This window comes from Catharus ustulatus, chromosome 1, assembly GCF_009819885.2.
Source record: "Catharus ustulatus isolate bCatUst1 chromosome 1, bCatUst1.pri.v2, whole genome shotgun sequence".
NCBI classification, from domain to species: domain Eukaryota; kingdom Metazoa; phylum Chordata; class Aves; order Passeriformes; family Turdidae; genus Catharus; species Catharus ustulatus.
The window spans coordinates 51,591,718-51,603,843 of record NC_046221.1 but is presented as its reverse complement, the minus strand read 5'-3'; the positions used below and the strand labels follow the sequence as shown (position 1 = coordinate 51,603,843).

Below are 12,126 nucleotides of genomic sequence, written 5' to 3'. Positions count from 1 at the left end.
TTTTAACAGTACAAGATATAGATGAGGAAAGTATAGTGCTGGGTTATATGAGAATGCACTGTGGATTTCCTGCAGCATTCATTTGCTCTGTGACTGACAGTTCCTGTACGGCAGGGGGGTGGCAGGAGAGGTGGGAAGTGAGGAAACCACAAACTAATGAGATACTTGTGACTGTGACAGGTAGCAGGAGAAGCCATGAAGATAACTATCAATAGTGCTACCTACACAAACAGCTATTTTACTATCAAATGAGACAGTAGTAATAAAACAGATGTTATAGAAAACTTGGAAGGTAGAAATGCACACATGGTGATAAGCATAAAAGACAGTTCCTCTGAAAAAGTGCGGGAGTTTAATAATTACGAAGAGGAAGCACAGATTAATTAAATTTGTAAGTAGTGGAAATAGCATAGAAGTGTGCAGAAGAAGTAGTTTGATTCAAGTGACAGAGACTTGAAACATGTATGCTGCATTTGAATATGGAGGTATTAATTGGAAGGAAATAGTAGCCTCTTCCTTCAATGTAACACTTCAAGAAAAATAACCTGAAATGTTGTATCAGAAGACATGAAAATTGATATTAGGTCAGTCTTATACACTGTTTGGAAAAACCAAATACTCTTTACTAGCCTGTCTAGCAAATACAATCTAAAACCAAAACACATATAATAATAAATGAATTTATTGGAAGCATGCACTGCAAATTCTGCCTTGGAGGAAAGAAACATCAACTCTGTTGCCTCGCAGGTGGAGGCGTAGCGACCCAGTTCCTAGGACGGGACACGTCAGCAAACACCTTACATGCCTGACAGGCCAAATCACACACGAACACCCATGGGGTGGATGGTGAAGTGCCTTTATTACCCGGCAAATGACGGCTTAAGTACAGTTGGGACAGCTGTACGTCACGGAAAGGGTGTGCCCTAACTCCTCGTACATCGCGATGTCTTCCGAACGATCTTTCTGGCTAACCACATTTCCCCCCTCTCCATGACCGGTTAAGCCTTCGTAACTGTACTAAACTGATGTTAGTAATAACTCGTGGAACATGTTAGTAACAACTCGCGAACTATTTTAAACGTCCAAATGCAATCACAGCTTGGCTATAACTTATCTAGTTAACAAATCACATAAACGGTTGAAGTCACTTCGCTCTACAGCACAATATCGACTTTGCTTGAATGAGCTTTCATGAATCGGGCTAGTTTACTTATGAAACGGGGATTGAACATTAACACGGGTACAACAACTGCAACTGGTCTCACTAGGGTGAACATATGGGTGGTAAACTAGGGCTGTTGGGTAAACAGGGGAATTGAACTGATTTCATTGCCGGAGCGTTTGGCAATTGTTGGAACTTGTCTTCGAGTTCTTTGCTTGGCCGATGAAGCGGGTTTGGCAACGACAGAACGCCGAAGCACGAAGATGGAACGCGAGGCTAAAGAGATGGATCATGGCAGCAAACCTGTCAAAAGAAACTCAGAGATCTCGTTAGTTTCATCGGTATTATTAGGCAGCATGGGCTTTATGGATTTTTAAGGGTACTACTTGATAACATCATCCTTTTTTACTGCCACGTACCCTCTGTTCGTGAGCACTAGTTTCCTACCTTGTTCCCACTTCTTTAGTCTGTTCTTAACTATAACTTGTGGGCCTTTCTCTAGCGCTCGGGTGGTTCAGCATCTCTGGGCAGGACTATTTACCTCATCCCCCCTGGGGAACTGATTTAATGCTGGCAGTGTGGTCGCTGGTATGCGCACTTGGTCGCTCGGGGAATGGAATTGGTAAAACCCTCTGTCCCTGCCAGTACTTCCCAGAAGTTCAGGTACAATTGTATCTGATGGGCTTTTCCCTATGGACTTAATGCTCTGCCCTGACTCAAGGGCAGCCAACTCTTCTGTTTCTGCAAGTTTGTGAACAGCTGACTGGATGGCATTCAATACAATTTCTGTGCTGTGGGACTCTATGATCATAGACTGAACGACATGCTTCTGAAATTCCAGGTGGCTGGGAGACAGACTGTGACTGGAAGGAATACCATTGTATTCGGCTTGCTCCATGCTCTGGGGCTGCTCTTGCTCTTCTGATACTCTACTCATAGAAGCACAAGTTACTCCAGGCTTGGTTGCCTCCACACTATCAAGTTCTGCAGTCCCACAGCCTGAACAGTCAATATTAGAAACTGGGACCTCTTGAGAAACCATTTGCTCTGGTGTGGTTGCCAAGGGCTGTGCAGTTTCGGCTGTCACGTCTGTGTGTGTCGCAGTTTCTGCCACAACATGCTCTCCACCTGCTGCAGCTGCGACAGCCACAGGTGTTTTCAGAGCCCCTAAGCTTTCAGCCTGTGCAAAGGCTGAGTCAGAGCCTTCCTCTTGCTGGACAGCAGTTGAACATTCATCATGCCTCACAGATTCCTGTTTTCCATATTCAAATGCTTCTTTGGCTCCTTTCAGCAATGTCTCATTTTTCTTATCTTCTTTCTGAATGCCTTGACAGCTCAAGGTTTCTACGAGTTCTTGTCCTTTTCCTACAGTCTCTTCTCCAGCCAAGCTGCTGGGTGTTTCGCATTTCTTAGGACTTATATCAGTGATAACAGTACTTCCATTTTCAACAATCTCTGGGCATGTTGATGCTAAATTAGATGCCCCATGTGCTTCAATCTGCATAGGAGCCTCGGTAACAATGGAAGTGCTCTCCAGCTGCGTTTCAGATTTGAGCACAGCACTTTCCACTTTGCCACCTTTTGCTTTGTCACTCTTGGAGGGAGTTTCAGTTGTTTTGTCTCTGCATTGTGGTTCTGTGATGGCCACAGAATGTTTTGCTGCAAAGTCTCTGTCAGACCCATTACTCACACTCTGCTCAGCATCTGCTTCTGAGTCATCTGTTTTTGAAGGAATGGCAGAAGTTATTTCCTTGCTCTGCAGTAGAACCTCAGGAACAGTGACTTCTGTGCTTTTTATTCCGTTGAGCACAACATCATCTCTTGTCCCATTCAGTGTCAACTCTGTTACAGGCAGTTTCTCTTGTTCTGAAGGCTTCTGCTTTGCAGACAGCTCTTCCTTGGGAGTGATGGCTTTGATGCTGTTAAACTCTTCAGCATGTCATAAAGTTTCCTCTGCTCTCCTCTGCACTTCATTTACTTCTTTATGATCTTCAACATATCCTTGATGTCTTTCCGTGCTTTTTTCCATCACAGAAGGTATTTCACTTTTCTCTGATCCTGTAGGTAATACAATATCTTCAACTCTGTTTTGGCCCTGAATGCTCTCTGCACTTTGCTGGGGGCCATCTTCTTTGTGTTCATTTTCCAAGGACTGTTCAAGCAGAGCAGTTTCCTGGTCTACAATGCTCCCATCTTTAGCACCACCTTTCACTTCTGACTCAAGTCCCTGTGCTGTTGTAATTACAGTTTCTGCTACAGCTCTTTCACTAACCAGCTGTGTTACATCTGACTTGACTCTTTCAGCAACTTCATGAAGAACTTTTTGTGTCTGTTTGTCCAATTCTTTCAAATTTTGTTCAGTGGCCTCTACTTCTTGAACTGGTGTAGCTTCCTCTGTAGTATCTGGGGTTTCTAACAACTGTGAAACAGCAGAAACCATCTCAGTTGTCTCTTCAGCAAGGGATGCTTCCATTGTTTCTTCAGCACAGGAAGCTTCTGCTGTCTCCAGAGCACTCACTGCTTCAGAGGTTAGCTCCAGTTCACTTGCTGTGGCGTCATCACTTATATCCTTTCTGGTCTCTGGCACTGTCTTAGCAGCTACCATTGCATCCTCCACAGTAACACCCAGTTCAGCTGCTTTCTGAATTTCTTTCTCTTCTTCTTCTCTTGCCTGCTCAATGCACTCTGTCAGAGCAGCAGATATCCATGATGGTGATCTCTCCTCAATGCTGCTCACCACCCTTTCTTCTTCCACAACAGTAACAGCAACTGCATGTACCAGTCCTTCAGATCTTTACTCCATCTTCAGGGTCTCCTCTAACTTTTCTGCTCTCTCTTCCTCTCAGGTTTGTTCTCTCATTGCTTCAGCATCTTTCACTCCCTTTTTTTTTTTTTTTTTTTTTTTTTTTTGAAACCACAACAGAGGAAAACATGTATTTTGAATTACCTTAGTTTGGTGAAAACCACAATTCCTAATATTTCTACAATCTCATCTTAGTATTTAGTATTGTTTGAGAACCTTCCTTTCAAATGAAAACCCAAGAGAATCTTTTCCGGACAAGATTCTCTGCGTTCCCTTCAAAGGAAAAGGTTCTAGCCCTTTCAAGATCGAATCAACCCATCCAAATTACTTGTTTTCGATTTTAATTCAGAAATATCTGAACTTTATAGTTTTCTCCCCTTGTCAGCCAATTCCAATCTGGTCACAATTGAAAGAGACTGAGAAGGTTTCGATGGCAAACGTTCTTTGCTTAGCTAATATTCCCACCTGGCCAGGGCTGAGATATTAGACTAGGCAAAATGTTTTTTCCTATTACATTTTAAAACCCAACCTTTACTAGATTTTGAAAAGCGGTAAGGGATATGTATTTTAGAAAAATCACACAATTTCAATTTAACAATAAAATACTTTTCACCAAACTAATCAACTCAATTTTTGGTTCCTCATACGCTTAAAACTGCTAACATGTCCTTGCTGTACTGATGAGGCTGGAGAACAAGTTACTAAGGCGAATATCGACCTGGCAAGGTCTGCAAAACACACGAGTTCCGACAAGTATGGTTCTGAGATGGGCAAGGCAGTTGCCGAACTTCCCGAGGGCATGTCCCAGGGAGAAGCCCTCCTGTCTCCGTGGACGCTGAGTGAGATGTAGCTGGAGCCACTCCTGGCCACGAAACATCGGCAGGATAGCCGGTGTTCTTTTCTTGACTGTTTTAAACGTCCCTCTGTGCTGCTGCCCTCTAAAATTGGACTCTTGGCTTTTCACACGAAACTTAGGAGCTCCGGGACTTTCACTTCCTGGTTGCGGTGGGTCCCTTTTGTTTGCGCGCAGTGTGAACGAGCCGGTATGTTCGATGGGAACGGCTGGCGCATTATTTCTATCAGAATCGGATTCTGATTCTGCACTGGATGTGCATCGCCCTGTGTGTCCTCGACTTCACCACTCGTGCCGCAATGTCTGTCCAGCCCACCCGAACTCGCCATCCGAGTCGGCGGAAGTGGAGTGGTAAGGAGCTTCTGGCCACCGGTGACTTTTGCCTGAACTCCGCCTTCTTCTTCCCCCTCCCCTTCTCTGCCCTTCTTTGGAGGAGTTCTCCTCCTCCCAGGGGAGTGTTTTGGGGTGAGCTCCCCGGTTGGATCTTGGGGTCTCCTCCCTCTCGCCGGCTGCGCCCTCCCCCTGGTGTTCGCAATTGCGCATGCCTGTGGCGGGAACGGACCTCTCGCCCGGCCCCTCTCTCTCTTCCCCAGCGCCATTTTGTGACGCATAGGGTAGCGGCTTTTTAAAAACTTCTTCAGGGCTCGACTCTTTAAAAATGCCCTGACGCTCAAATACTTTCCCGCAGTCTGGCGACCGATTAGTAGCTGGATTAGGGGTTGAGATAAGGGACTGGGGCCTTGAGCGGTTGTTAGTTTTCGACCCCGCGCGATCGCCAGACGCGGTCTGGGTGGCGGCGGCCACCCCCACTTTAGGTGTGATCTTTAAACAGCTTCGAGCTGCTTTCCAAATTTCTTGCTCCGATAGAGCCCTTTCCAGAGCCCGCATGACTTTCCCCCAACTTTTTAAACATTTACTTGATCCCATGATTATCACATCTTTTGCGAGTGCTTTGAGGCATTTCTCCCGATATCCCGAGTGCGGCATGTCCACAGGACGACCTATTGCACTCAATTCCATTAACCCTTTAACCGCGCACTCCAAATCTTTTCTTTTAACATTTATCCCCCACTGATTGTTTAATTCCCCTATTACCTCGCCGAGCGCCTCCATCTCGACGGCACTGGGAGCGTCCTCCCCGTCGAAGTCGGTCCAGCCGCTCCGACCGTCCCTCCTGAACCGGCGTGAATCCCGTCACCCGCTCGCCCGCGCCCGTGTAGCAGGGGGCTATCCGCCCACACTCGCACGTCAGGGGGCTATCCGCCTACGCCCCTGGGGCAGTAGACGACGTTCCCTCACCCGAACGTCGAGAGGCGACCTTCCCTCACCTGTACACCAGGGGGCGATCCCGGGTTTCGGCACCAAAACTCACAGCAAAACTTTTCAAAATAAGTATTAAGCAAGACAATTGTTTTAAGAATCAGAATCTGCAAAATCCTGTTGGCTATTATTGATTATTTGAATACAGAAGCAATGATAAACCCCATGCAGCATGACTGTCATTCTCAAGGGCCACTAAGAAACATACAGTAATTTTACGAATACAAGCCGCACTGTTTTGACCAAAATTTTGCTCCCATACCGGGAATGCAGCTAATATTCAGGTGCGGCCAATATGTGAATAATTTTCTGACATTTTCAACCCTGGGAGTGCAAACCAAGTCAGTGCAAACTGCAAAGTCGAGCTCCTGCCAGTAAAACCCTGCATTTACGCGGTTGTTACAAATTGATACTCTGTTGCGCGGTGGGTGGAGCTGCTCCGTGCAGGCAGCACAGGGGGTGGGGAAGGTGGAGCAGCTCTCTCCTGCTGGCCCCGTGGCTCGGGGAAAGCAGGGGCAGCTCTCTCCTGCTGGCCCCACGGCTCGGGGGAAGGCGAGCAGCTCTCTCCTGCTGGCCCCGTGGCTCGGGGGAAGGCGGGCAGCTCTCTCCTGCTGGCCCCGCGGCTCGGGGGGCTCCCGTCCCCGCGTGCTGCCGCTGCAGGAGCAGGCAGGCTACATCCCCGCCTCCCATCGCTGCCGCAGGTGCCGGCGGGCTCTGTGCCCCCCCTGCCGCTGCGGGGCAGCGCCGGGCCGGGGTGACTGAGCCCAGCGGTGGCGGCGGCCGGCCCCGAGCGGCCCCGCCGAGCGGCAGAGCCGAGCTTGGCCACCCAGCCCTGTTGGCAGCCCCGAGCCCTCATGGCCCGAGCCGAGCCAGTAAACCCCACCCTGCTGCGGTTCTGTTACTATTTGGCAACTTTGTTGCACGCGGGTCCTCGCTGCGAACACAGAGCGGCTTATACTCGGGTGCGGCTTATTTATGGACAAAAACCAAAATGTTTGCCAACACCCAGCGATGCGGCTTATACTCAGTGTGGCTTGTATTCGTGAATTTACTGTACTTGAAATTTCTGTAGCTACCAGTTTTATTATTAAAAATGAAATTTGTATTTAAACATGCTGGTTGCAGTTTTCATTCCTTCTCATTTGCAGTATCTTTGCACTGACCTGTTTTAAAGGAGCACCTTCATCCAGAGAACTTCATTTTCACATGGCTTTGTTTTTAAACAGTACATTTATCGCAAATAATGTGACTCAAAAATGCAAACTGAAAACCAATACCATCTGCTGATATCTTTATCTCACACTTCCAGTAAAAGAAGTGGTGTGGCTTAAGTACACAGTACTAGATTATTTTGATGTCCACACTGGGGAAAACTGTGGAAATATGAAAGAGACCAAAAGAGGACTATAGGAGTGCTGTTTTTCAGATTGACAAGTTTAATCTATTCAGCCTATCAAAGTGAAGACTGAGAAGTAACTTCACGAGTATAAGGCACACCGAAGTTTAAGGTGCACTTTTTTTTTGCAGCGAGCATCCACGCACAGCAAAGTACCCAATTAGTAACAATCGCGCCAGCCGTGCTGTCTTGGGTTACAATACAGGATGTGATCAAAGTATCTATTCTATCACCATCTGTTGTGACCAGGTGGGGCAGTGATCCTTATCTCCGGGGGAGATACTCTGCTAACTGGCCATCCATTGAAACCAGTAGGGCCTTGTTCTTTATCTTTGCATCCCTCCATCCTTCCTCCAGGGAGTTATCTTCTGCTAACGGCCCATTGAGTCCCATTGTGTGACTGATAAAATTACTTCATCCCATTGGGAGTTGCTCCAGCCAGCAGGGAGAGCCCAGCCTTTACTACCTAGATAAAAACTGAAATTCTGGGACACCAAGTCGCTCTCTTTTCCCTGGACTCCAGAGGAAAACTGGACTTTTTTTTCCATATGATCGCTGGACTTTGGAGGGAGGCTGCACCCTTCTACAAGATCACTGCTTCAACTGAACCACATCTGTCACTGTTAATGGGACTGCTACCAATACCCTGACTGACGGGTGTCACCCTGACGGGTGTCAGGTTGTACTCTGACTTTGTGTCTTAGTTTGGAGGACAGTTGTCTGCTAAGAAAGGCAGGACCCTCTCTTTGGAATGGAGAATGTAAACCCCTCTCTCCAAATTATTATAATTTTGAAATCAAGGGGCTCTCAGGCAAAGATATGGGAATTAGGGAATAGCAGTTCTTTACTAGGGAAATAAAAATAGAAATACAGTACTACAAAGAAACAAACTCCAAACCCTGACAAAGTCAGAGTACAAGCTGACACCCCATCAGGCAGGGTGTTGGTAGCAGTTTGCTTAAATAGTGGCTGCAGTCTTCTTGCAGTGACAGAGGTGGTTTAGTTGAAGCAGTGGTCTTGTAGCAGGTGCAGTTTCCTTCCAGAGGTCTAGTAGTAATGTGGAAAAATCTCAGGTTTTTTCTAGAGTCCAGGAGAGAAAGGATTACTTGGTGTCTTAGAATTTCAGTTTTTATCTAGGTAAGACAGGTTTGGCTGTCCCCCCTGGCTGAAGCAACTCTCAATGAGATAAAGTAATTTTATCAGTCACACTGTGACCCTCAATAGGTCATTAGCAGAAGATAACTCCCTGGAGGAAGGATGGGGGGGTGCAAAGATAAAGAACAATGCCCTACTGGTTTTAATGGATGGCCCATTAGCAGAGTATCTCCCACAGAGTCACAACAGATAGTGATAGAATAGATACTTGGATCACATCCTGTATTGTAACCCAAGACACTTTGTCAGTGTTTTGAGTCTGTTTCTTTGTAGTACTGTACTTCTATCTTAATTTTCCTAGTAAAGAACTTATTCCTAATTCCCATATCTTTGCCTGAAAGCCCCATAATTTCAAAATTACAATAATTTGGAAGGAGGCGGTTTACATTCTCCATTTCAAAGAGAGGCTCCTGCCTTTCTCAGCAGACACCTGTCCTCCAAACCAGGACACGTGCTGAGCCTCACCGAGCCCCATGGCCCAGCATGAGCCGCGCCCCCCCCCCCCCCCCATCCCACCAAGCCCCGCGGCCCCACATGGTTCAGTTCGCAACTCACACTTCCGGGTTAGCAAATTTCTGAACTCTGTCAATATGTAAGGCACTTCGGAGTATAAGGCGCACTTCTGGGTTTGGACCAAAATTTTAGTCAAAAGGGTGCGCCTTATACGGGTGAAATTAGAGTAATTTCATGAATACAAGTCGCACGGAGTATAAACCGCACTTCCGGTGCATTGACAACATTGATGTCTTTGTCAATAAAAAAGCTGCACCCAAATATTAGCCACACTTTCGTTCATAGTGAGGATCCGTGTACAACTTTCACAAATTTGCCAATTAGTAACAGGATCGCGGCATAGCGGGGTTTACTGGCTCGGGGCGGGGCCAGGGAGGCTCGGCCTGCTCACGGTTACCAACGGGGCCGGGTGGCCCAGCTCGGCGCCACAGCTCAGCGGGGCCGCTCGGGGCCGGCCAGGCGGTGCTGCCGCTGCCGCCATCAGGCTCGCTCGCCGCCCCCTCCTGTCTGCACCGCCGCCACTGTGTTTGCTCGCCCCGGCCAGCACTGCTGGCCCTGGTTCTGCTGGGCTTCCCCACGCTGCTGGGCAGCCCCACCTGCCGGGCTTCCCGCTTCTGCCATGCTCCCCTGCGCAGCCGGGCTGCCCTGCACTGCTAGCCCCGGTTCTGCTGGGCTCCCCTGCACTCTAGCCCCGGTTCTGCCGGGCTCCCCCGTGCTGCTGGCTTGGGCTCTGCTGCCCCCCCCCCCCCACCCCATGCTGCTGGCCCGGGCTCTGCCGCCTGCCCCCCGCACCGCTGGCCCCGCCTCTGCCAGGCTTTCCCACCTCTGCCGGGGCTGGCCAGGCTCCAGCTTGGCTTGGGGCTGCCGCAGGCTCTCACTTCCGTGTTGGCAGCTTTTAGAATATTGTTAATATATTAGCCGCCCTGGAGTACTAGCCGCACTTCTGGGTTTCCACCAAAATTTTGGTGAAAATGCTGCGGCTTGTATTCATGAAATTACTGTACTCTAATTTGATCACTGTGTGTCAGTGCTTTCACTTGGTGAAAATGTTTAATGTCAGGGGACTTGCTGATTGTGATGATGATAAGGTAAGAAAATTAAATTTGCTGTATGCAAGAGCCAAGTACACTGAAGACTGAAAGATGGTGCAGATTTCCCAGAAGCAGGGCAATTGAACATTTCAGTAAGGCAACATTGCAGATTTTGAACTCAGCTACAGCACAGCTGGGAAGTTTTCATAGTTTGTCCCATTTGAGTTCAAGACTTAAAATATCAGTTTGATTTAATAAATTGCTCAAACCTATTTTAATTTTGAGCTGCAGCAATGCCACTGATCAAAGGCTACGTGTTTGTAAATGGGGCAGATTTACACCATTAATGGGAGTAAAGTTACTCAACTTTCAAGGAAGAAAACATTACAGAACCAAGCTTTTGTGAGAAACTAGGCGGACATATGAAGCAAGGAAACCTGCATCATTTCAGTCATATTCTTGTGTCCACATTAAGACCATAACTCTAATAAAACATTAAGCTTCTGTGCTTTAGCCTGATAATGCTAAGATTCAGTGGAAAAAAATTATTTCAGGGAAGATCATCAGCTTCTTGGAGAACTGTGTGATCTTTATTACAGTAATTTCATGATTACAAGCCGCACCAATTATAAGCCGCACTTCCGGGGTGTCAGCAACGTTTCGTTTTTCCTCCATAAATAAGCCGCACTGGATTGTAAGCAGCACTTTCGTTTGCAGTGAGGATCGCCGTGCAACTTTCACAAAGTTGCCAAATAGTAACAGAATCGTGGGATCACGGGGTTTACTGGCTTGGCCCTGCTCGGGGCGGCTGCCAGGGAGCGGCTCCAGCCCCACTTGCCGCTGCCACCAGGAGGCAGGGGAGCGGCGTGCCTGGCCGGTACCACTGGGAAGCGGGAGAGGGGTGTCCCTGGCTGCTGCCACCAGGAGGAGGGAGAGGGGTGTCCCTGGCTGCTGCCGCTGAGAAGAGGAAGAGGTACTTGCCTGGCCAGTGCCACCGGGAAGAAGGAGAGGGGCATCCCTGACTGCTGCTGCTGGGAGGAGGGAGAGGGGTGTGCCTGGCTGCTGCCACGAGGAGGAGGGAGAGGGGCTTGCCCGGCCATTGCCATCGGGAGGAGGGAGAGGGACTTGCCCAGCCGGTGCCACTGGGAAGAGGGAGAGGGGTGTGCCTGGCCAGTGCCACCAGGAAGAGGGAGAGGGGCGTCCCTGGCTGCTGCCACCGAGAGGAGGGAGAGGGGTATCCCTGGCTGCTGCCGTTGAGAAGAGGAAGAGGGACTTGCCTGGCCAGTGCCACCGGGAGGAGGAAGAGGGGCGTTCCTGGCTGCTGCCATGAGGAGGAGGGAGAGGGGCGTGCCCGGCCAGTGCCACCAGGAAGAGGGAGAGGGGCGTGCCTGGCCAGTGCCACCAGGAAGAGGGAGAGGCGCGTGCCCAGCCAGTGCTGCCACCGTGCCCCCCGGGCCCGGGTAGCACTGCTTTTGCGCTGCCACTGCCCTGCTGCTGCCTGGGGCCAGTGGGCTCCGCCTTGGCTCGGGGTTGCTGCTGGCTCGGACTTCCTGGTTGGGAAATTTCAAAAATTTTTTCATATATAAGCCGCTCCTGAATGTAAGCCGCACTTCTGGTTTGGGAGCAAAATATTAGTCAAAATGGTGTGGCTTATAATCGTGAAATTATTTTAGGCTTATTTATGCTTCTTTAGCATAAGCAGATCTCTGTCTGTCATCAATCCTTGTGTCAAAGAGTTCAGCTGTCTTGAGAAATAAGTATTAGCCAAAATAAAACTCTTTGACAAAAAGAGGACCAGCTAAGGGAAAAAAAAAAAAGACTAAGGCAGTACAGCCCAAATTTGACAATTTCCACATCTTCCAGCTTTCATGACTTCCTTTCCAAACAACAATA

At 48.5% G+C, this 12,126-nt stretch overlaps 1 pseudogene; it reads right to left on the bottom strand.

The window, feature by feature from the left end:
• Positions 1-898: 898 nt before the first annotated feature.
• LOC117009167 lies at positions 899-4,058 on the bottom strand (annotated as a pseudogene).
• Between the last annotated feature and the right edge of the window lie 8,068 nt (positions 4,059-12,126).